This window comes from Patagioenas fasciata, chromosome 2 (genome assembly GCF_037038585.1).
Source record: "Patagioenas fasciata isolate bPatFas1 chromosome 2, bPatFas1.hap1, whole genome shotgun sequence".
Taxonomy (NCBI): Eukaryota; Metazoa; Chordata; class Aves; order Columbiformes; family Columbidae; genus Patagioenas; species Patagioenas fasciata.
This window is the reverse complement of record NC_092521.1, coordinates 46,405,186-46,431,683: the sequence shown is the minus strand read 5'-3', so window position 1 is coordinate 46,431,683 and position 26,498 is coordinate 46,405,186. Positions and strand designations below refer to the sequence as shown.

Here is a 26,498-nt window from a genome sequence, read left to right as displayed (position 1 = left end):
TCTATTACAGTGTTTTTAATTTTTTTGTTGTTTGGAAAATGCTGTAAAAGAGGGAGGGGGTTTTGTAGGCATTAAATTAACACCTTTACACTTCTAGCTGAGGCGACACAATTTAGAAAGATCTCTGAAGACAAAAGCTCATTGTTGGTTATCTTTTGACAACATGAATTTTAATATAAAAACAGTGGTTAATCACAGCTTTTAAAAATGAGGAAGTGCAAGCATCAAAAGCCCAGGAAAAGAAGTAATGAGTTAATCTCTTCTTAGTACCTAAACAAAAAAGAGGTAATACATAAATTACGATAGGTTACATTATAGCAAAAACTTTAAACACCTACTATTTCAGACATAATCTTAGGGTACTTCACCAGCCACTGGTTTGAACAGATAGCAACCTTCGCCATCAGCACTGGTGAGGCTGCATCTTAAATATTGTGCTCTGTTTTGGGCCCCTCGTTACAAGAAACACACTGAGGTGTTGGAGCAAATTCGGAGAAGGGCAACAAAGCTGGTGAGGGGTCTGGAGCACAAGTCTGATGAGGAGCAGCTGAGGGAACTGGGGCTGTTTAGCATGGAGAAAAGGAGGCTGAGGGGAGACCTTATTGCTGTCTGCAACTGCCTGAAAGGAGGCTGTAGCATGGAGGGGGTTGGTCTGTTCTCCCAAGTAGCAAGTGAAAGACAGGCCAGCCAGGCATGGTGGTGGAGTTGCTCTTTACATGAGAGAGCAACCACAGTGTATTGAGTATTGTCCAGGCACGGATGAGGAGCAAGTTGAGAGTCTATGGGTAAGAATTAAGGGGCAGGCTGGCAGGGGTGATGCTGTTGTGGGTGTCTATTACAGGCCACCAGATCAGGGTGAGGAAGTTGATGAGGCCTTCTACAGACAGCTGGGAGCAGCCTCACAGTCACAGGCCCTGGTTGTTGTGGGGGATTTTAACTTCCCTGATGTTTGCTGGAAGGACTACTCAGCCAGCCAGCCACAGTCCAGGAGGTTCCTACAGTGCATTGATGATAACTTTCTGATGCAAATGGTGGAGGAGCTGACTAGGAGAGGAGCACTGCTGGACCTCATCCTCACTAACAAGGAGGGACTGGCTGAAGCAGTAGAAGTTGAGGGCTGCCTTGATATTAGGGAGCAAACATGAAATGGTAGAGTTCAGGATCTTGTGTGGCAGGAACAGAATAGCAAGCAGAATTGCAACCCTGGACTTCAGCAGGGCAAAATTTGGCCTTTTCAAACAATTGCTAGGGGAAATCCCATGGGCAAGGCTGCTTGAAGGTAAAGGGGCCCAAGATGGCTGGTTAGTGTTCAGGGATTGCTTCTAGCAGGCTCAAGATCAGAGCATCCTGACGTGTAGGAAGTCAAGGAAGGTTAAAAGGGGAACTGCTGGGTAAGCTCAAGTGGAAGAGGAATGTTTATAGATCATGGAAGGAGGGGCTGGCCACTTGGGAAGAGTATAAGGCTGTTGTCAGAGTGTGTAGGGAGGCAACTAGGAAAGCTAAGGCTTCCTTAGAATTAAAACTGGCGAGAGGGATCAAGGACAACAGAAAGAGCTTCTTCAAATACGTGGCAAATAAAACTAACACCAGAGGCAATGTAGGCCCTCTGATGAACGAGGTGGGTGCCCTGGTGACAGAAGATACAGAGAAGACAGAGTTACTGAATGCCTTCTTTGTCTGTGTCTACTCTGCCGGAGGCTGTCCTGAGGAGCCCCGTACCCCTGAGGCCCCAGAGGATGTCAGGACAATGGAGGGATTTGCCTCAGTTGATGAGGACTGGGTTAGGGAGAAATTAAGCAATCTGGACATCCATAAATCCATGGGTCCAGATGGGATGCACCCACGGGTGCTGAGGGAGCTGGCTGAGGTCATTGCTGGACCACTCTCCATCATCTTTGCTAAGTCTTGGGAAATGGGAGAGATGCCTGAGGACTGGAGGAAAACAAATGTCACTCCAGTCTTCAAAAAGGGTAGGAAGGAAGACCCAGGTAACTATAGACGGGTCAGCCTCACCTCCACCCCTGGAAAGGTGATGGAACAACTTATCCTTGGTGCCATTTCAATGCATTTCAAGGATAAGAGGGTCATTAGGGGCAGTCAACATGGCTTCACCAAGGAGAAGTCATGCTTAGCCAACCTCATAGCCTTTTATGATGACATGACCAGGTGGACAGATGATGGCAAAGCAGTGAATGTGGTCTACCTTGACTTCAGTAAAGCATTTGACACAGTCTCCCACAGCATCCTCGCTGCTAAACTGAGGAAGTGTGGACTGGAGGATCGGGTAGTGAGGTGGACTGTGAACTGGCTGAAGGAAAGAAACCAGAGAGTTGTGGTCAATGGGACAGAGTCAAGTTGGAGACCTGTATCTAGTGGAGCCCCTAAAGGGTTAGTACTGGAACCAGTATTATTCAATATATTCATCAGTTACTTGGATGAGGGGATAGAGTGCACTGTCAGCAAGTTTGCTGATGACACCAAGCTGGGAGGAGTGGCTGACATGCCAGAAGGCTGTGCTGCCATCCAGTGAGACCTGGACAGGCTGGAGAGTTGAACGGGGAAAAAATTTAATGAAATATAACAAGGGCAGGTGTAGAATCTTGTATCTGGGCAGAAATAACCCCAGGTTCCACTGTAAGCTGGGGAATGACCTGCTGGAGAGCAGTGTAGGGGAAAGGGACCTGGGAGTCCTGGTGGACTGCAGGATGACCATGAGCCAGCACTGTGCCCTTATGGCCAGGAAGGCCAATGGCATCCTGGGGTGTATTAGAAGGGGCGTGATTAGTAGGTCAAGAGACGTTCTCCTTCCCCTCTACTCTGCCCTGGTGAGACCGCATCTGGAACATTGTGTTCAGTTCTGGGTCCCTCAGTTCAAGAAGGACAGGGAACTGCTAGAGAGAGTCCAGTGCAGGGGAACAAAGATGATTAAGGGAGTAGAGCATCTTCCTTATGAGGAAAGGCTGAGGGAGCTGGATCTCTTTAGCTTGGAGGAGTGACCTTATTAACGTTTAGAAATATATAAAGGGTGAGTGTCACGAGGATGGAGCCAGGCTCTTCTTGGTGACAACCAACGGTAGGACACGGGGTAATGGGTTCAAACTGGAACACAAGAGGTTCCACTTAAATTTGAGAAGAAACTTATTCTCAATGAGGGTATCAGAACACTGGAACTGGCTGCTCAGGGAGGTTTTGGAGTCTCCTACTCTAGAGACATTCTAAACCCACCTGGCCACATTCCTGTGTAACCTCATCTTAGCGTTCCTGTTCTGGCAGGGGGATTGAACTAGGTGATCTTTCGAGGTCCCTTCCAATCCCTAACATTCTGTGATTCTGTGATAGGACAAGAGAAAACAGCCTCAAGTTGCACCAAGAGAGGTTTAGATTGGATATTAGGAAATATTTCTTCCAAGAAAGGGGTTTCAGGCATTGAAACAGGCTGCCCAGGCAAGTGGTTGAGTCACCATCCTTGGAGGTGTTTAAAAGACACATAGATGAGGTTCTTAGGGACATAGTTTGGAGGTGGACTTATCAGTGTTATGTTAGAGTTGGACTCAATGATCTTAAAGGTCTTTTCCAACCAAAATGATTCTATGATTTTATGAAACTCAGGCACAAAGTCTGGAACATAACCAGGTCAAACTCTGTACTTACCAATATACACAACACCACAAGAGTTTACATGCTTATGGGAACATAATCTTGGAATGCTACATGTGGCAAGGAGGACCTACATCAAGCTCTCCATCATTATATACAACTACAACTGGCTGCCTTTCCCCAGAAGGCTGAGAAAGACATCCAGTTCACCTAGAGCTTTCTCAGAGGCGTGGAAAAAGGAGGACTAAGTGTGTATGCGAAACCTGAAAACTCCTCAGTTCTGCAAGCAACTAGCTCTTGCTAACCATTTCACAAGGAACATGTGACTATGTATTCAGACACAATGAAGACAGCAGATACAACAGATACAAGTAAAGCTAACAAATTTTGGAGACATTTCAAAACTTTGAAGGGAAAATTATCTGTAGAAGAAAATGTCATTATGAAATCTTGCATCTATGTAGTTATTTTGCTCTTACCTAGATCCAGCTAGTAAATACTAAACACCAAGATACTGCTGGAGTTACCTTCGGAAGTTCAATAAAGCACAAAGCTGATCTAGGCAGGCTAGGCAGGCTCATATGTTTCTCTTAATAATCTCAGACATTTTTTCTAAATTATGTAATTCATTCTGAACACATGAAAAGTTTCTATTATTTATATGAAATTATAAAGAAGTACATGAAAGAAAAAGAAAACCTCAAAAATTTTCCTTCAGCAATAATACACTCACAATCCATAACTAACAGGAAGACAAACAATCCATATTTGGCACAAAGTACTGGAACTCTATTTATACCCTAGTTCCCAGTTGATTTAAACCTTCATTAGAAAATATACAACTGTTAGTGCAGAAAAATAGAAATATCTCATGTAATAAGAGTAAATTATGTATGAATGAGAGCCAGACACCCTTTGACACGCTGCTGATAAAACCTCTGGCTTCAGGCACACTACTGAACTGGAAACTCTGTTGGGGTAGCACCCCATACAGAATAATGTGAGAATAAAATCATACAATTTATCTTAGTGACAATTTTATGCACCATTCACTACTGTTAATTTAATAAAATACCCTTGCAGGGTAGCTGCCCCAGTGTCCCAGGTTGCATGTTCCAATATCGGACTTAAATCAGCAGCTGGACTTCACTGAACTGATTGCCAGTCACTATTCAGTGACTGACAGTACTTTTAATGATCATGGGCAACACTTTAGAAAATTACAGTATTCTAGCTGTAATTATGAACTAGAACTGTCCATTTAATTCTGGAAGGAAATTATGGCTGCAGGAATCTGGATTTCACGCAGAGGTTCAGGATAGCTTAAGATCTTTCAAGTACCATAGAGATTCTCTCAATGGCTTGTTTGCTGTACTTTGATTACCTTGCATCTAAATAGGAGAAAATGGATGAAGAAGGGAAGTGGAACATATTTTATGTTATGTACATTGGCTTAGTATCTTTAACTCCCCTTCATGTTCCTAATTGTTTCTGTGTAGGTATGTCAGAAGTGCAGCAGATGAAGCAATTTTGCAAGGAGGCATAGGCTTATCTCTTTCTTTGTGGTCTCTGTTGTTTTTCACAACACCTCCTTTCTGGGAACAAAACATGTTCACAAAATATTGAGTAAGGAAACTGAAGATAATCCCTTTTAAAGAATGGTCCCCATGGCAGTAGGGAGAAATTATTATCCTAAGCTTTTGTTCCTCCCCTATGAAAGAAAAAATACAATTTGAAGTATCTGGTGGGTATAGAACCTTCAAAATGGTAGAAAGGAATGTCAAACCTCTCAAAGAATGTCAAAATGTTAACATGAAAGAAAGCTGGTTTTCTGCATTCTGCCTGTGTGTCTCTGATCTGCTCCCTGATATCAAGGCTGTCATTGCTGCCCGGCTTCCCAGTACATTTGAGCAAACAGTACATACACACTGGCATTGGGGAGTGCACACATCCTAAGTGCTTCAGAGAACTTAAAAGGGTGTGGCTGCCTTAGTTATTCCAACATTTATTACCATATACAAAACCTGCTACTACTAAACCAGCAGGGAAGCAGGCAGACTGGATTTAAAGAGTTAAACATACATATATAACTTCAGATTGCTCAGGAAAGTTATCAAAGTAGACCAAGTTCTTGTTGAATGAGCAATTGTTTTCAAAAATGCATGTATCAATGGCATCACCATAGTATCTGGTGCAGAATGAAGCTCCGTTAGCTATTCTTCATGAAAAAGGCAGATCCATCTTTAATTCTTTCCCTGAAGTCTCAAATAAATCTAAGGAATTTCCAGAAATGTTAATTCTTCCCCAGAGGGCTTTGACACATGAAAAGGTTATCACGCATCTGCTGCTCCGTTGTTTAGTCGCTGTGCATTTTGTTACTCTGTAATAAGTATTCAATCTGAGATAATTTAAGGCAGGCATACAAATACCATGACACATCTTAAAAGCCTATATATACCTATCAATAGCATCACAAGGTATGGTATTTATGCCTCTAGTTTGATGGTTTGTATATCTGCATAACTTCTCTCTGTTTATCTATATTGCAGGTGTATCCACACCTGATGCAACTTCCTGCTTCTAACCAACTTTAGCAGATGATAATTTAGATTTTCATGGCATGGTAATATATCCTTTTCTTGACAATGTAGTGCACCAGACCAACTACAACAAACTCAGGTATACACGTCGGTACAAGAGGCTGGAATTTTCAGTCCCAGCCAAGGGGCTTCATAAAATACAGACCACTGGTGCACCTGTTGCCCAGAATAAAAGCTTAAGGACATATCTCTAACGTGGCATTTTGAAATCTGGTTTCACTGGAGCTAGATAATTTTTAAAAGTACTGCTGTTGAGTGTAAGAAAAGGAAAACACCAATTCCAAATGAAGGAGGGAGAATTCTCTGTCTTGCCAGCCCAGATGTATATAACACAAATGATCAGACTGCATCTCTTGAATGACATGTAGCTATTGAGCAGCCCAAACACATCTCCACTGCCAGAACTATACCTCATGACCAGGGCTATGCTGAGCTGGAAATTGCAGAGCAATGCAAAAGGCCAGGTGTGAGAAGAGGTGAGCCAGCAAGGACTGCAGAGGTCAATATTGCTTGGTTGTTTTGGACCCCATCTGACCACCTTGACCTGAGCTATCCTGAAATCAAAAGGTGGTAATGTGGGGAGCTTCATGTTCTCTAGCTTGCAGACATACTTCACCACAAGGGTTGCTATGGCAAAAAAGTTTGGACATGTCTGCACTAAGAGGAGAATCTCCTCTAAGAGGGAAAATATTAAAATACGTACCTTCTGCCATCTCTCTTATAAAAGTGAAATAAATAGAAATCCACAAAGACTTATTGCAACATCATCATCTAGATCAAGAATTAAGGCATTAAGCTGGTAGAGTGAAGGGAAAAGAAGGTGAGATGACTATTGACAATGCTTATTTCTATCAGCTGAGAAAGAAATACAGTGAATCCTGGTCTGGCTCCTCTTTTCTTCATTCTCTTGCCACCGCAGCTCCCTATTTTAGGCAAGGTGTTCCTGACAGGAAACCAAAAGTAATGCAATTACTTCTTAATTATTCTTTCAAGGAAAACCTAGTTACACAAGCAACTTGTAAAGATGTTAAGATTTTCTGCCTAAAATTAAAATTGCCCTGAATTTATGCAAAGCTCTCCCCTCAAATAAATGTTTCTAGTGATGTGAAGATTCAGAAAATGCTTCAACAGCAATAACTGGGATGGACGCTGTGTTGTAATAATTTGGATACACTTGACTAATGCAGTTATTCGCAATGAGGTTGGCACAGTGCCCAAAGCATTGAGCAAACAAATACAGCAAGACATTCAGTTTAGCATCTTCTAATACCACATTGAGATCTTTGTTCAGTCCAGGGGTGTTGTGGACAGTACAGTGTACTCTATCATCAAAATTGCTAAAATATATTTATGTTTCTTTGTTAAATTCACCAGTGTGTTTTATGTAAAAAATGCTGGTGAGGCACAAGCATTTTTAATCAAATTAGTATGCAACATAAGGCAGCTGTGTATTCAAATGGGTTTTTAAGCAATTTGGTTGTTTTCTTTATAATAACAGGAAAGAACATTTTGATTTTGAAGGTGACAGAGGCAATATTACCAGAATTAAACAATCTGAATTAGCTTTTTCATGAAATGTAATATGTTTTATGCTTTTAGATGGGATGCTTCACTGCTTTCAGATGAGCCTTTCACTGTCACAGTCAATGGCCAGGAACAGAATAAGCTCTGGAGGTAGGATTATCCTCAAATTTAATTTTTTTAGAAGAAGCTAATGGCAAATGTTTCTAGCGAACTTTAGGTGCATCTACGTTATAACTAGAGAACCAAGACAGGATATAAAAAGAAAAGATAATTACAAAATTAGTAAACAAAGTTTGGCATTTTGCTTAGCTTGAATTTGTTGTCTGAAATTAATATAATATCTAGAAAGCTTATATATATAAAAATATTCTTGTATATATATAATATTATATAGTATATACTTTTGTTTTCAGTTATACATAGGAAGAAAATAATATAAATCATTTACATTTATAATATGGTGACAAAGAAATGTATCTTCCAAACACATATTAGCTTGTGCAACATGAAAGAGATTTCTGCAAGGAGTGGATGTGAATTTGTTTTTGTTATATCTCAGGATGAGGAAGTTTTCCTCTGTTCTATAAAACTGCAGTTTGAATTAGATCCACAAAGGACACAAGTTCACTAAGACTGTAAAAAATAATTTTCTACAAAATATCATGGCGAGTCAATATTTTATATAATTCATTGACTTTGGGGTTAACTGTCCTGCATATACAAAGTACTTTTTTTTAAAATTAGCTGTTAACAACAATGGTTGTGCAACAAATCACACTGGGTTCTTTAGATCTGACACTTCATCGCATCCGCCTTAGATCCCCTAAAGGTCTTTCTGCTGCATCTCTGCAAACTCACTTCTCTAGAGAAGCCTACACAGAGGTATCTGTGTATGCTGTACATGATTGTCATGTACTCAGCTGGCCTAAGGAAAGCAGAAGAGGGAGATCAGGAATCACAAAGAGGAATATAGATTGCCTACAGAACATTTTTGGTGTGCCTAAGATCTTGGTGTAGTGAACTATTAGTGTAGCATAAGTCTAAACAATTCCTGACATATGCCTTGCAGTAGAATGAAAACTTGGTGACAGAATTTCCAGTAGGATGGTAAAATTTTCAGCACTGTTCTAAAGCAACTAGCCTGGACTTTGCACTGAAATGGTGCAGTGTTCGCAGTTATTTAAGGCTGAGAGATTTACAATGCTACTCCTTGATTTAGGAACCTCTTCCAGAGTCCTGGGTGCCCTCTGAAAGTGTGAAAGATGAGTACCCAGGAAGGTGATTCCCTTGCAGAGTGGACTCTGGGAAGCATTTCCAGACCTTGCCAAGAGTTGTGACGGAGCTCATAGGTCTAAAAATACATTTTTCCAAGTTATGCAGCTTTAATGAAGTCAACACATTCATGGCCACAGAATGAGAGAGACAGTAAGAGGTTTGATGCCTGGCTGTGTCACATTATTGCTAGAAGTAACTCAGAATGGAGTACTGCTGGGATCCTGGTATGCAGAGGAAACACAGGAGTCATAGAGTACCCTAGGGAGTGCTGGGAAAGGAGACTGCTCGTGTGGATGACAAAAAGTAGTCATTATTTCAGTAGATATGGAGAAAGATGCACATCCAAGACGACATTTCAAGAAGGGAAATTTTTCTTGCCGTCTTTCTTATTGTTTTTGTACAGCCATTTTGAGAAACAAGAATCACACATCTGGAATCAATTAAAGCAAACAAGTGGGATCATAGAGGGATCAACACTAGGCTTCTCAATAGACGAACAAGAGGAAACTCTTGTATTATCTGCTAGTTCACCAATGCAGAAATCAGATTGCTATTCTTTAAAATTATGTTTGGGTTTCTTTCTGATGTGTTACTTCAGCCAATTTTCTTTCGTTGGCTGAAGGAAGTCAGGCATGCAGCCCCGATGTCAGAAAGGTAAGTACCACCATATCACCATTCCTAAAATTACAAAAATATTTTCCGAAAGCAACTTCTGAAATACAAGGAAAAAAGCTTCATAAAGGAAAGCAACAGTCTGTAATTAGATAGCCTGCCTTATAATACTATAATGTCCAAGAATTGAGATAAAGACTCTAGTAATGTAAGAACTGTAATGGCCTAAGAATAGAAGTAGAACATTCTGCACTATGTCAAGACAAAAGTAATTATTCAGAAAATTTCAGGCCATTAGTGTTAGTCGGAATTCTTTTTGCAAGAATATTACTAGAAATAATGGTATGGGACAAGATTACAAGACATTTAGAAATGGGTGATTTAGTTAGGGACAGACAGCATATATTCACTAAAGGTAAATTATGTTTGACAAACTAGCTTGAATCTGATTATTTTAATGTTCTATTGTTGAAGGAATGAATTAGTGTCTGCAATTTATCTGATTTACAAAACTATATTTGATATTTGCCATGAAAGAGACCTAGCTTACAAAGGGGGAATTTCAGGCAGTTATTCAGAGTGAAAATTATGTCAGGAAAATGAAAGAGCATGTCAATTAACAATAACACTTCAGGTGGAAAAGCATATACAATCCGCAGTCAATAAGCACCACTTTACTTGACCTATTACACAAATTGCACTGAAATCAATGTCAAGAATGGCTAGATTTAGTGGTAAAACATATTAAGACTAATAAACTTACATTGGGTAACTGGAAAATGGATAGTAAAGCTGCATCAACACTGTTTATATGTGAAAATTAGAAGAGTTCTGGTGCTTTTTCATTCTATAATTCCTCATTTCCACCCTCTTTCTTACACTCTGTCATTCACTCTTCAATTCAGAAAATCCTCTTTTTTTTCAGAAACTGTGACTACTTTTTTTTTTTTTTTTAAAGGCTAGATAACTTAAAAATTTTTATATGGCACATTTATTTCATTGGATCGCAAAACCTGAATTTATCTCTAGTGGTTTGCAGGGATTCGTACCTGAGAGCGTGAATCAACGTGCTACAGCTACTCCCCAGAGAAGTGAATTTCCAGCCTAGGTCATTGTTTCATTTCTATCTTTGTCTCACATCAAGAACACATCACACTTCTATCTTACAGACCTCTTTGATCAGGGCACTAGACATAATTCCTTCACTCAAGCATGGAAAAGTGGTTTGCCTTATACTCCCTTGGTTTAATTTCTAATAAAACATTTATCTTAATACAACCCCAAAATTCTTCAGGGAGCACTCAGACTCAGAACTAAGATTATTCATTTTAGGACAGATTGACGTATGTTTTAATCCCACATTACGTTTATAACCAAGACACACAAAGAGATCTTTGAGCCTTCTTTCAGAATTGATGGAATTATACTTTTTGAGTGTACTTAGTAGGTCAGATTGAAAATTTTTACCAACACTGCTCTATGTTAAAGACTATACAAGTGCTTTTTTGAAAAGATCTATGACAGAATGTGAAGTTTCAGCTCCACTGTAGTATGTGAATGTATTAACCAGAGTGGCAATGGTTCCACCATCCCCCCAATGCACAACAGTGCATCCCTCGCCTGTCTCACTCAAGGGACATGCAGGTAAGCGACATGGCAAAGCCATCATTTATGGTTAAATGTGGATGCAGGTAAACCTGGTTTGCCAGGTTAATGTTTTGACACATCAGCTTTCCAAGCTGGTACCCAGTGCAGGCAGCATGCCAGCCAGAGGGAGCAACCAGACAGCAGGTGCAATAATTTAATTTGCTGAAGTTTTCGTGGAACCATGCTCCGAATGGCCCCATGAATGGTGGCAAATATCTACAGTTTGGAGTATTTTCAGTGGGCCACTTATTGTGATGGAATTCTGCAGACTCCCTGAGTCCTTTCTGACCTCAAGTAGGTGTTACCACTTCAAATTCACATTCTCACTGTCTCAAATCTCAGCAGAGATTTGAAAGAAAATGTCATCCCCTTCAGTAGCATGCTCAGATTCTGGCGGTGCTTCCTTCAGCATCATTGATGAAACTACTTCTTTTAGTATAATTTACTCAAAGTTTCTTTCAGAGCAAGGTTTCTACTCTTAGACGAACGCCTTAACGACTATTTCATCCTTTTTGTCTCCTTCAAAACTAATTATTCACAGTGTGTGACAATACAGTGAGAAACTGAGACAGACTTAGCCACGGATAATTTGTAACCTGGTCATTCAGGCAGGTGTTCTTGGGAAAGGAGGGAATTCTATTTCCAATCATATTAGCAGAATACTTGAACCTAGAAGGATATCGAGCATCTGAATTACTGGCATTTAAGTGGGGAAGTACTCCATCTTCCATTGCTGAAAAATATCCAATGACCTCTCTAGATCTACCCATTGGTTTCCAAATATCTTTTTATTTGATCAAAACAAACTGATAATTTTCAGAAACTAAATGTTATTTTTCTCCAGCCTACATTTCTTTTTCCTTTGTGCCCAGTTCTGAAATTTGAAGACTGATTGGTATTTGTTTCTAACTAAAAATTGACTGGTGTGGGTCTGCTACAACTGTCGGTGGTACAGCTAGATTGCAAAAGACTGCCTGAATCTTTTCTAGCATAATCTTTTATTCTAACCTCTTCTACAGTTTACTTGGAAATCATTACAGTTGATGTAGTGTAATAGTGCAGGTGACTCACTAATTCTGCAGTCCAGATACTTTAACCTCAGACATAGCATCGTTAGATACTATTTTTAAATCTCCCAAGGAAGCAGAAACAAAATTCCTAGCATGGCAAATAATTGCCAGTGACAAAGCCTGCTAAAACTGAAGAGTAATTTGATACACTGTCATCAAGAGACAGTAGAGGAATCAGAACAGCATAGTAAGTCCCCTCATTCCCACTGCTGATTTACTGTCAGAAATCAGTATCAGCAATACTGATAATTTTATATTTTTCCTCCATGGACTCATGCCGTCTTCTGCCTCAAGCCTTTACTGTTCTTGGGAGACATTGGTACTTGGATACTTTGGCATAAGTCTCTCTAACAAAGGCTTGGACTAGTTCTGCATTGGTAACAGCAGCACATCAAGCTCCTCTTTGCTTTTCTGCCACTTCAAAATCAGGTTTTTTAGACACCTTTCAGACTTCCTTGTTCTCTAGATCTGTGATTTCCTATTTTATTGGCCAACCACATTTTTAAAAATAATGCTTAAAAGATCTTAATGGCTGATCTTCCACGTGGTAAGAAAAGCACTGTCAGTAAAGGGTTGACTGGGAGACCCTAACACAGTGAACTCCTTTCTGGTTTTATACCTTTTCTGCTTCTTTCCTTAGGTCATGTGTTTTCATCAGAAAGATGAGGAGGCACATATGATAGAAAAAATATATAGATACTTTTTCTGATCTATTCCTTCCAGACCAAGCTGTATGCTCTTTCTGTGTGCCCCCCAGCTTGTAAATGTGATGTTTTCCAAGAGCTATTGCCTACTTTCCTCTTTATTTTCAAGGGAAACCCCCCTGATTCTGCCATATGTCCTATGGGGAGTGATTTGTTTGAATCTCAATATCAATAATTTCAGACTGCTGGAACAGCAGAATGGGAAATCTTGTCTTAGCATGTTCCTTTCTCAATTCCATGGGTGCTTGCAAGGGTGGGTGGTTCAATACCTTACAGGGGGAAATGTTGTCCATCTCCATCAGCTATTCAAGCTATTCAGGTCTGCACCAGCCCTTCATTCTTACACTCAGATGTGAAGCTGAACAGCTCTTAATGAACAACGGGGATAATATTATCTCCAAAACAGGCCATGGTTGTGATACACGAGGAACGTGTATCACTCTGAAGTGGAGCACTGAATGCCAGAACAGGTTAAGGTATGACATATAGCAAAAGTATAATCTGTGTAGTTACTATTTGTGTGAGGCAGGTCTTTTCCATAAGATCTTGATCCTGTCATAATGCAAATGAGGCCTTTAACCAAATCTGTATTAGGCTATTTTCTGTGTCTTTGTGAAAATGACTGATTTGGAAAGCTAATGTAATTCATATTGTGCAACAGTTTATTTCCACATCATGATTCAAAGGATAAAGTAGTTCTGTTTCCTCACTCCAAATTTTTATTTAAGTCATCTCTCACTTCTTAAGTTAATTTTAAGATTACTCATTAACATATCTGGTAGTAATGCTGCCGCTTTTCACAGCATTTCTTATCCTCACAAGACGGATTGTTATCTACAGGGACAAACTTGAATAAAAAAAAGCTTGCTGACAACTATAATAGTTTCCTTGAGATGGTTGCTTGCATAGAATGTTATTCTCCACATAAATTCCTTCTTATACAAATCCTCTAGTAAATGAATCAGGTAATTACTGTAAAATATATAGTGGGTAGTAGGACTGGAGATACCTAGCACATTTTTAGCATTTTTTTGCCATTCCAGATTAAAAGACAATTAAAAAAAGGTGACCGTAAAAACTTAGAATTTGACAGACCTTTTCCAGTTAATTCTAGGTGAGACCATTCCAATTGACTTATACTATTTTAAGCCTTTCTGAGCAGAAAGGCTTAAGAAGGCACAATACAAAATTTCTAGTAGTTTCTAGAATAACAGTTTGCATAACAAGATGCATTAATCTTATATGTTAAACTCTTAAGAATTTTTTCGTTTTTCAAGCATACAAGCATTGAAAATATAGTCCTTATAAGATTTTAACATAAGTACCCCTGTTAAGGCATTTGGGATGAGTTACACTGTAGGTGTGCTTTATAATCCTGAAAGATTCTAATAATTTTGTCTATGAGTTAAAAAGAAAAGCAAAAGTATGATTTTTATTAATTTAGAGCATTTTGTTTGTTGTTTGCTGCAAGTTTTTTGGTCAGTTATTAAATACTAAGTCAAACTATTTTGACACCAAATATTTTTATAAGTATTTCCAAGATGAAGCTATAACACTGTGACCTTAATGATGCTCTTAATGTAAATTTGAAGTAAATGTGAATGAACATGAATTTATGTAGCTAATAAGAATGTAAATTTCAAACTATTAATCCATGTGGTTAAAAATGAACACACAAAGGAGATAAAATAAGATACGGGTATCTTTTGAACTTTTCCTCAGGAAATTGTTTACTACTGTGCAACTTTTCAATTTGCCTACTTTATGTGTAAATAAAAAAAAAAAAAACACTTTAAAAACTTTAAACAAAAAAGGAGGGAGTTAAATTAAAAAATTGAAGCTATTCTGCCTGTTAATTCTGCCTTTTTTTTATTGAATAATTTTATGACTCAGTAATAATTTTGACATCTCTGTAAAGAGTTACAGAAAAAGCCAGTGTTATCTTAGGGGCACATCAGCATACGTACGTAGATCTCCCAGTACATGAATCTCAGAACACTGGGATCAGAGCAAGGTTTACTTCCTAAGGCAAGTGTGTTGCAAAACTTCTTCAAAACTGTCTCCTAGTTAAACTATATTTTCATGGATACATGAAACAAGAGAGAAGATCTCACCCACCCGTTGACTAAGGACAGGTCGGTTTTAGACCAGGTCTTTCCTGCAGTTTATGGGTACAAGGACATTAATGTTTATGTACATGTTGGAAGGAAATGTCTAGTAGAAGTGCTAACTACGTCCACTTCTTTCTACTTCTGTTAGTAAAAGGGAGCTGCTACCTGTTTTCCCATTCTCTTCACCCTGTTGTGTGGAATAAGCACACAGATGGGGGGACAGGGGCGGCAAATTGTTAATTAAAGGTGGGATCTATTAGGAAATGATGAAAAAGAAGCTTATGCTTTAAGGTAAAAAGCTGCTAGTGGAAGAACTGAGCTCACACAAGTTTCTTTGATCTTTTGTCTCTAAGTGAAGCTACTGACAGGCAGCAATCCAACACACAAAAAAACCCTCTACTCATTAAATTATTTGATGTTTTATAAAAGATAATTTTTGTTTATTGCCTGATACCTTTAAACTGAAAAGCTGACATGACAACCTCCTTAGCATCAACTCCTGTTTATGGAAGAATATTTTATCTACAATCAAACTTGCTGGCTTTGTGAAATCAAGGTTTGTGCATAATGGCGTTGCCATCCATGACCTCTTATTTAGAGATTGTCTGCTGTAAGAAATCTGAGCCATTACAGCTACTTGGAATATTCTGATCCATCTTGTTTGTCCTGATACCACAGGTGGCACTGAGGCAAACAGAGTGGAAAGTATCCTGAAAACATCTAAGAATATGCAGGAGAAAAAATACGGTTTTTCTTCGTCTTTTCTCTCCAGGTATTAGATAACACTCAATTTTAAAAATAAATGCCTACATGAGTTATCAAATGTCTAGATTTCTTTTAGAAAAAAACAAAACCAAACCATCCAACCAAACCAACCAACCGACCACACAGAGGCCACAAACAAAAAACCCACAAACAAAAACCAAAAAGATATTTCACTTCCTCTAATGGGACCCCTTCTTTTGGGTGACAGTAGGATTTTACCCTGAAGTCCTACAGACACCATTGTGTTCTGTGGCTTCCTCCATCCTATGCAACAGAACTGTAACTCGATTAGTCGCTGACATGGCATATGGAAAGGAGACTGACTTCTCTGTGAATTATCTCAATAACTTCCTTTTGCTATCAAACTAATGATTTGATTTGGCTGCTTGTTGCCTATTGTATTAATTTTCTGATCGAGTTATCTGAATTTATTGAGTTATTGATTCAAATTTAATTATAACATTAACTTGATGCTTACATTGTTTAAGTAGAATTAGCTGAAAGAGAGTTTAGTAAATTTGCATAATAAAAAGTTTAATGAAGATACATTTTTTCCTCATGTTTTCATATGACACTTGCTATTTTCTCACCCTACCATAGTTTCAAAAGTCTGAAGGTAGAAAGAACCTCAGCTGAAAATACAGTAAATGACACATATTTGCTTACTAGCTACTGTCTAGTCTTGGTCTGCCAGCAAAAAGCAAATGTTGGCTCCATTACCCATTTCTGTTCCTAAACAAAACAGCTCTGAAATCTGGTTAAAATTTAATTTAATAACAAATAAAATTTCTTATATTTCTTATATGACAATTTTAATTTCTGTCACACTGAATCCTTGGCAGTTTTATTTTTCCTTTAGGATTTGCAAGGAAATGGGGATGAGGAGTCATTTTTTGTCATATTCTTATCTGTGCTTTCACTATTCATCTTCTGAAGACAGGAAGCAATCCAAGATCTCCAGATAAGTGAACTGACTAAGCAAAAACCACAGTTTAGGGAAACAAATTATTTTTTGTTTATGTGAAAATAGATTTTTTTTTTCAACTAGGTCAATAAATGAGAACTATAAAATCAGAAGAAATAAGTTGCTCAAACTGACACATGCCCCTTGTTAGTGTTACTTTATATTTAATTTGGTCTTTCTAAACATCAGGGACACTGTTTTTAAAACAATTATATCCCAGATGAGTAATATACTAAAGGCAGAAAAGCTCAGAGTCAGATACATGCATGAGAAAGACATGAAAATATGTTATCCATAAAAGCATAAAAGAACTTCACTTGACTTGCATGACTTTTTCTATCAAGTATGCTACAGCAGTCTTTTGATTCTAATATGAAACTATAGTAAGGATCATTGCACTAATGCATGAGGATTTGTGATAATGTTGCAGAAATTTTACTGTCAAAACTGAACTGCAGTGTAATGACTTTTGTTATCATGGTTTCTAATAACTATTCAGCATGAATTGACCCTACATATGTTTTACTGCAATAATATGTCAGTTATCCAAAAAGTAAAAAAAAAAAAAAAAAACAGAAATCAATAGATCCTTCCCCCCACAACTCTTAATATAATATGGGCACCTGAAGATAGCAGATTGTGAATATGAGAATGAATATTTTACTTCCATTTCAAAACAATTATAGTTTGCATGGAGACTATTTTTAAGTAAAAGTTATGTCTACAAAAATAATTATCAAAGTTCTGTAAGACTGTTCCAGTTGCAGTGTTAACGACAGATTCAAATAAATAGGTTCTTAATATATAATCACATGACATACCTCTATATTCAGGAATAAACTTTAATTTCATGATGAGAAAAAATGCCAGCATCTGTTAGTATGATACATCACAGGTATCAAATTTTTCGCGTGGAATAGATATTCTAAGATTGTTCAGTACAAAAAAATAAATATATAGTAAATAACTAGATTTCTTTCTAAAGCATGATCACATTCCTGGTGCTAATATGCTAGCCCATAGAGATTTCCAGAAGAAACTTGTGTTACATATTTGCAGGGAAGAAGCTGTATTAGGCAAGATGTTTTTACTGTAGGTCTACCACATAGAGACCAACCTACAAATCTTTCACACACAAAATTTTGCCACACCAAAATATGCACATAAAAACTGATAATCTATCAACATTATTAAAAAAAAAAAATGTATTTAATGTATTTAAAGACAATGTCTGGATCCACCACAATTAATTCTGATGTCATCTAGAAAAGATGGAAATGTGTCATTCACGTTATGATGAAGCTAGCATACCCAACATGACAGGCATGTCATTGATCGGTTGAAGATATATATAAGCAAAAAAATTAAAGAATGTATTTGCCAAGGGAAGTGTTTTTCTCAAGAAGAGTAAACTATTCAGAAAAAAAAAAAAAAGAGAGAGAGAATAAGAGTATCTCAGGATGAAGAACTAGAGAGGAATATTTTTCTTGCCCAGAGTGATATTTGATCACTTTGATATTTGATTAAATTAAACATTAGGATAAATATAAAAGCTTCATGGTACTGATTACATACGTAATAAAGAATCTTTGCAGACAGAAATATATTTTTTGTAGTTAGTGAAAGTAAGTATTATGTATTTATGTTCTGGCCGGCAACTATAAAAATAAAATAAAATTAATTATGTAAGCAAAACGTTATCTCAAAGTCATATAACTATGAAATCTTTACGGTAATCTGAAATCTCTACAAAGTACTGTCAAGAGACAAGATTACAAATTAACATTAGCAGATTCTAAAGTCTTTGGCACAGAGTAAGAATATGGTTTAGAAACAGTCAAATGCTTGAATGTGATATAAAAATTAAGTCAAAGAAACATAATGGTAGCTCAGAATTTTTGAAATACCTGCATTTAGGAGCTTAGTTTTCAGACGCACCAGGGTGAAAATCACCGTTTGAGCTTAATTTGCTTGGTTTTGCTAACACAAAACCTGGTGGCTCCAAACACTGAGAAAAGTAATACTGAAAAACTGAACCTCAGTGCTGCAAATAGGAATGGAGCTAGAAAAGCTTTCTCACATGTGTTACGCTGGGCCTATATATATGTCCACAATGCATTTCTGAAATGCTTGTCTTTAAGAACCAAGGTCTTCTGATTCATATCAGAAACAAAGAAAATAGACTTTTTATGTAACATGAACAGTATAAAAGTAATAAAAACTTACTGTAGCTTTTCAGTTTTTGAAAATTTTTCATGAAAACAATGAATCATCACCCCTTGCATTTGTCATATGTATTCCTTTCTACTTCACAGAAACTTTATACTCTATTCAGATAACTTCATCTAATTTCTTCCCTTCAGTAGGACACTATCAACAATCTGAGACAATTCTGAGAACACATATCTGTCATTTTTTAATTTACTAGGTTTTTGCCTTCCCTGTACATCTTATAATACTTCATTTGGCATTCACTCTTCCCTACACATATTTCTCCTTTCTTCTACAAAGCTTCTTTCTCTTGTCCATAATACACCATCCCATCCTCCCTGCTTCTGCCCTTTTCCTCTCTGTTCTTCAGGATAATTCTCACTCTTCTTCACAGAGTCTCCTGGAACTTCTTTTAAGCCCCTGGATTTTGATCCTGGAGAGTGATCCTGGAATCACTTCTTGAAACTTCTTACATAAAAAAGAACTCTAGAAACTTCAGCTCCTCTTAGTTAAACCTGAGATCCTCACCTGTCTTTTTGATTTCAGAAGCTTAACAAAACCATAAAATCTCATGAGATTGGTTAGAATTAAAGAATTTATAATAAATAATGGGACAGAGTTTAGAAGACAAAAGCAGAAGCAGAATTACACACACACAAAAGCATCATTCTACCAATGCTATAGAGTAACTTTGCGTTAATCACAGGAATTTATAAAAGCAAGGATGTATGTGTGTTATCCACCAGACTACTATCTGCTATAGCATGCTGGACTCTCCTTAAATACAGAGAAGAAAAGTTACCAACATTGAGAAAATGTCAGTGGGAGAAGAAATCCTCTTCTCATCCACCTTCTCCGTAGAGAAATAGGAAGAAAACAATCATCTCCTCCCAAAAGCATGCCTTTGTATTCCACACATGGAATAAGGTATTACGCTTTTTATGGGCATGGACCCTCTATCCAGCAATGTATATCCCCTCCACTCGATAAGTGCACCTTCCTCAGTGCAAACAAGTTACGCAGTCATGACAAAATACTTCATCATACCCAAGCACTATTTCACCCCTCATCGAGATGGAGCCTTTTCTGGAGTTCAGCAAAGCAGCTACTTAGGAGCTCAAGGCAAACCTACTTTGTTAGTCAGGGCAGTTACTATATCCAGTTAAAATTATGCAGAAATAAAATAAAAATAGCAATTTGCCTTTTACATTAGTATTTGCAAAAATTGTCTTCTGATTTTGAATAATTATACATGTAGGGAAGACAGTTCTCAGGATTTAGGAAAGGATGAACATTCTGTTGAATGTTCATGTCACTGTAATGCATACATATAGCACAGAAAAAATCATTACTATGACACCACTCCAGAACTGATTTTCTGTTGCAATTTTAATTCGCTTATTAGCAAAACCCTAAGAAGAAAATACAGCTTCTTTTTGCAGGAGCTGTATGTAATCAAAATTTTCTCCTTTTGTCATAATTTCTAATTACTTTATTTATGTGATAATGGTAGAAATATTTTGTTTTAATAGTTGGACTAGTTATTTGTTTAACAAAGTGAAGAATTATCAGAAAGCAAATTGGATTAGTTGTCTCTGTAATCCTCATATTAATATTGTGAAGAGAATTTCTCATCTTCGTACACGTACCACTGCTGAATGGCACAGAGGACTGTCAGAAATTCTAAACATTGTCATCACTAATTTCTAACACAAGCTAGGTATATGTATTGTAATGCTGATTATAGCAATAAACTCATAACCATTTACTTCATAAACAAGATTTTAAAAAGCCAAACAAATGATTATATAGCACTGCTAATGAAACCAGATCCTGTTGGTATTGCATTGCTATTTTGCTGTATTTTACTATGTTTATTTTATTGTATTCAAATTGAGAATGAAAAAAGCAATAATATATGCCAACTCATTTGCAATTTTCTTTGCTTCCAGACTACATCGAGATGCATGATAATATCATCCATACTATGTCCAGAAGAGCTATACTGTTGAGTGGGAAATCGAATATTACCAAGAACTATTATATTCTGAGAATGTAGAAGACAGATATTCTCATATCCAAAGAAGCAAAGGTTCCAGACCATAACATAACATTGATAAATTTTTCTGGAGAGACTCTTGAAGAGAGTATGCCCTGATTCTGCATTCAGAAAAAAAATACTTTAAATTCCTTCTAGAATCCAGTCCTTTTAAGAAATAATTTCCATGCTGATAGAATTGTCTCTGCTATTATATCAACATAAAAAAATTGACACTCACTTGGTAAGGAAAGATAGGCACTGATTTCTTCTGCTTTTTATGTTTTAAATCTCCAACTTGTTCTCCACATCTGGTTATCCCTAAGAATATACGACTTAAACCCAGTTTTATTCTTGAAATGTATAAGGGCTATGTAGTTAACAAGAATATTTTGGAAAGGATTTTCTTATTTATATTTGTCTGGAACAAACTGAATACACTGAATATTAAAATAAGAGATTAACTGAGGTAGTATATTAGGAAACGAGCAATGGATGAAGATATGGGTGTAAGATAAAATGGATTGATAAGAGTAAAGTACTGACAAATAATCTGAATTTCACACTTTGACACTGTACTTTTACAAAATTGACTGAAATATAAACATATCAGGACCTGATTTCTGCATAAATGACCTGAGTTAATAGATTCTTACCTGAAAATGTTGATATCAGTGAGCATGATGACTTAAATGCATATTCATTTTCAGAAATATAGGCAGGTGAGGTCAGCATGGAATAACCTGACTAACATGTCTGAAGAGTATCTCTTAATTGATTATAGTTGGTATTGATAGGCTTCTATTTTGAAAGCTATATATAAATACAAAGAATTACATTACATTTCCAAAACAAAGTTTTACAGCGTCACTTGACTCAGGTTCCATAGGTTTCATTGTTATATTAAAAAACAAAAACCTCTATCCTTTTAAACGTAACTAATTAGTCAATAAAACATTACACCTGACCATTATACTGCCATCATGGAAGTTCTTCAAACAACATTTTACCTTTTTTCACATCCATTTGACTTTTCTCTAGATTAAAGGCTTACAGAACCTGATTGCAGCTGTCATAAAACTCACAATTTCCAGAAAAAAAGTGTTTATGAAGAAGGTAAGGTGCATTATAATTATTACATAATATATTTATATACATAATATATTTATATACAAAGATAAATACATTTCAGGTGCAAAACCTGAATATATGATAACGAATTTGAATACCTCACATGAACTGCTCTTTAAAAATAAAATAAAAAGAAATAGCAGCAAGCAAGTAAAGAAAAAAAAATACAAAAAGTGTGAAATAGGCAAGAAGAAAATAAGAATACAGGTGATTGGTATTACTAGCAAGTATTCTATTAACTAGATGCATTGATCAAATTAATTTTAGAGATGAGATGAATCAATTGAATGAACAATACTAGCACTTTACCTGCTGATGATCTCTAACAGCAGTTTCCACCCTGATTTTCTTGCCATAGAGTTCAATGAGGTCTTCTTTAATGTTGAAGTAGTAGTTCTGAATGATTTGATATTCTTGAGCTAACCACAGATTTTCTTTGATGAGTTGATCCAGAGTAGCCTAAAGAGAAAAATAACTAATTACACTTACTCTAAAATCACTTTCTAAAAAATAAAATTTCAAGTCACTTCCACATTTTCCTTGACTCATTCACTTACAAACATCTGAAAAATATTGATGACAAGATTATGGTCTTAGCTAAACAAATGGAAAAACTGCAAATGAATTTCAAGCGGTTAGGATTTTGCTGAATATATTTATAATGAAGTAAAAGCTATTAAAAATTAATTTGTACAGAAAATTATGTTGTAAATAATTACAATAGAAAATATTGAAAGAACACATCCTCTACCTTATTACGTAAGACATTTCTGCATAGAAATTATCTTAATTGCCAGAGAATAATTCAAATTCTTAACCCACATTTTACTTTCCCAAACTCTCATTTTCCAACTTATTTACAAGACTGACACAATGCAATACTCATGTATTTTCTTAATAACTTTTTATATTTCCAATTTGATTAACATTATTTTAAAGACTCATATAATTTTTTACTCTCAGTTTGCTACTAGGCGAAGCAGAAGTTGTTTGAAATGTATGCTTCTGTAAGAAGAAACATTTCCATTAATTTAAATCTGATTTTGACTGAACTGCTTTTGATTGTAAGGCATAACCTTGCAACAGTCACATAATTTTCTAAGATGTTTTTTAGGTTACAAAGATACAATCTGATTTCATTTAGTTTTAAACTGATTTCTGACAAGGAATGCTATTTAAATTTTCATTATTTTTCCATTAAAAAGTACTTGGGCAAGAAGAACTTTTACCCATAGACTTAGTTGAATATTGAAATTTCAGAGACTTCTGACATTCAGAATTTCTTTTAATTTCGTAACTATAAAACAGGATGGACAATTCCCACATTTCAAAATATTACTTCAAATAGATTTTAAAAGTATATTTTTAAAACCGATTTTTAAAACATCATGGCTAGTGATGACAGTCCCTCCAAGCAGAGAGGAGAGGTGCACCAAGAAAACCCTAATGAGGAAGCTTGAAACTTCCTAATTTTACATATAGAATCATAGAATAGTTTGGGTTGGAAGGCACTTTCAAAGGTCATCTAGTCCACCCCCCTACAAGAAGGGACATCTTCAACTAGAACAGGTTGCTCAGGGCCCTGTCCAGTCTGACCTTGAATGTCTCCAGGGATGGGGTATCTACCACCTCTATGGGCAGCCTGATCCAATATTTTACGAGCCTCATTGTAAAAAATTTCTTCCTTATATCTATCCTGAATCTCCCCTTTCTTAGTTGAAAACCCTTACCCCTATCACAACAGGACATGTTGTTGCCTGTTGTATTTGGAAGGTATTTCTGTTAAAAATGCATGCACATTATAAAGTGGAGTGGAGAAGAGTTTACAGTTTCAAGAATGCGTAGAAACCTTGGCCAACTAATTATGCCCAAATGTCCATGTGATGAGTGGCTGCCATAATCTAAGGTGAGATTTTTAATTCTTATAATGCAAAAGTTATAGTCTAAAAGTTTTTAAAGGTAGAAAAATCCACTTACGAGTCTAGTTTGTACAAGAGGACTATTTGTAATGCCATGTGCTGTGGGCACCCTTGCAGAAAAGCAGAGCTAGCAGAAAGGTTAGAGCAGCTGGAGCGAATGTCACCATCAGCTGCTTCCTGGATGAAGCCTGTCTACCCAGCAGCAGGGCAACCCTCTGCCTTGGCAGTCCCAAACTGTGGTGGAAATGTTACCACTGCAGATGGGGAGCAATCACCTGTCTTAATAATTGCCCCACTGAAATCAAAGAAAGCAATCATAAATAATTCTGATTTTATTCTTCAGAGAGGAATATTAAATGTTATTCTGTTTACCTCTCTGCTGCTCTTCTCCCCTTCAACAGACTATTTTTAAGTCAAAAGATGCATGTTCGAGGCAGGAAAAATATATTTTGAGTACAAAGGAATTTAGGTTAGTTTTCCTAGGTCACTGGTTGAAAGTTCAAGCCAACATTTATGTGTGAATCCTAAAAGAACCAGACCTTGTTGATGTTAGTTCGAGCTCTGCTTGGAAGGGCAACATGAATAAATGTTGGGGCCACTTCTGCAACAAATGTTTTAGCCATGTATTACAGCTACAAATCTGCCCAGAACCCTGGAGACCTAGGGAACTTTTGTAAAATTCAAACCTTGCTTTGGTATCTCCTGTGTCTCTAAAAAAAATCCTGTGAATTAGGAGACTAACAAAGTCTAAGTTCTCTGGGTCACAGTGCATAATGCTGAAGAATCCACGTTTTTGGAATCTGTTCCCAAGTGGATAATTTAGGGCCTCACCTTTTAAAGACAAAACTATCCAAGGGAAATTGCAGCATGCCTGAACAAGTTCCTAGCCATCTCTTGGAACTACTTGAATTTTGGGAGTTCCCATGACAGTTAGCATGTTAACAATGATTTTACTCATTTTTCTATGCAATGTCTTAATCAAGATATATCCACTTTTGTATCTGTATTTATATGTAATTTCTGAAAACTTTGGCTAGAAGCTTGCTGTGCTTATGCAACTAAATCTAAAAATTCTTCCTGTACAGAACTGTCACTCTCTACATCATTACAATATTAAAATGCTATGTTTTTTGAGAAATTTTGAAATAATAAAGATGTAGAATGTAGTGGAGATGTGATTATCTCTTTTATTAATCTTTGGATAGAGATAAAACCTGTTTTTCATGTGGATGCCTTCATTAACAAATATGCAATGCTTGATATTTATATGTTAACATTCGATACCTGCAAACGAGTAAAGTTTTCAACATAGCAGTACTTTCACATACATAAGGAACACGGGAAAATGACAGAAAAAATTGCTTGTGGAAAACAAACATCAATATAGTAATTTTCACCAATATAAATGCCTGAGTACAAAGCAAGTGAAATTAGGCTATTTCATGTAATTTAAAATGGTCCAGACATTGTAACAAAGATTAATAACACACTAAAGAAAAGAAAATTACCTTCTACTATTTTATAAGATTCAGTGGCTATGTATATATGACCAGTTATACCAGTTGCCCAGTCCCAAAAATTGCCTCACCACACAGCTTATGTCAGCTGAGACAGATAAAGTGAAATGGTTCTTTTTCTCTAATTTACTCCTCTGAACAATGAGATGAGGTTCAGAAAGTAAAAAGCATACATCATTTAAATACCTGACTGTCACTCGCTGATATTTCTACAAAGGATTTCCCAGAATGTAAGCAAGGGAAAAAGTCTTAAAGGGCATTCTATCTTTATGAAAGAGAAGAATAGTCAAACTGACCAAACTCAGCATGCCAGAATGTATTTGTTTGACTTCTCCACACATTCTGGAACTAACATCTGAAATATGGGAAGAAATTTTCTATATTTCTACATTCAAATAAAGTTATTTTCTTCAGTGGAAAAAAAGTATAATTGAAGGCTCTTATGTTAAATGAAACTTTGGTCACAAAGCAGAGAAATCAAATTAAACTAGCAAGCACTGTATTAAAAACAGATGAAAGAAGATTTTTTTTGCACCACGCGTAGCTCAGATGTATGGATTCTTGTGGATATGAAAAACTTACAGACATTTAAAAGGGACATAGAGTTTCCAGGAGGAAATATCCACTGGGGTTTATTAAATAATAAAAAAAAACAAATGGAGCTTAAGAGACTGGAAAGCCGGGTGATTAATCTGGAGAAGTATCACAACGGTTGCTCAGTTATGCTTTACCTGGACATCTGGTATCAGAGGTAGAACACCAGGCTAGAGGAAATTTCCACCTGATTCAGCACATACACGCTTTTGTTTTTAT

General features: G+C 36.8%; 1 long non-coding RNA gene across 1 annotated transcript; it reads left to right on the top strand.

Moving 5' to 3' along the window:
• The first annotated feature begins 6,152 nt into the window (after positions 1–6,152).
• On the top strand, positions 6,153–25,255 carry LOC139827163 (uncharacterized). The gene is made up of 4 exons (XR_011737443.1): positions 6,153–6,276; positions 7,797–7,871; positions 15,819–15,912; positions 21,033–25,255. It is a non-coding gene; the product is annotated as an uncharacterized lncRNA (long non-coding RNA).
• The last annotated feature ends 1,243 nt before the right edge of the window (positions 25,256–26,498 follow it).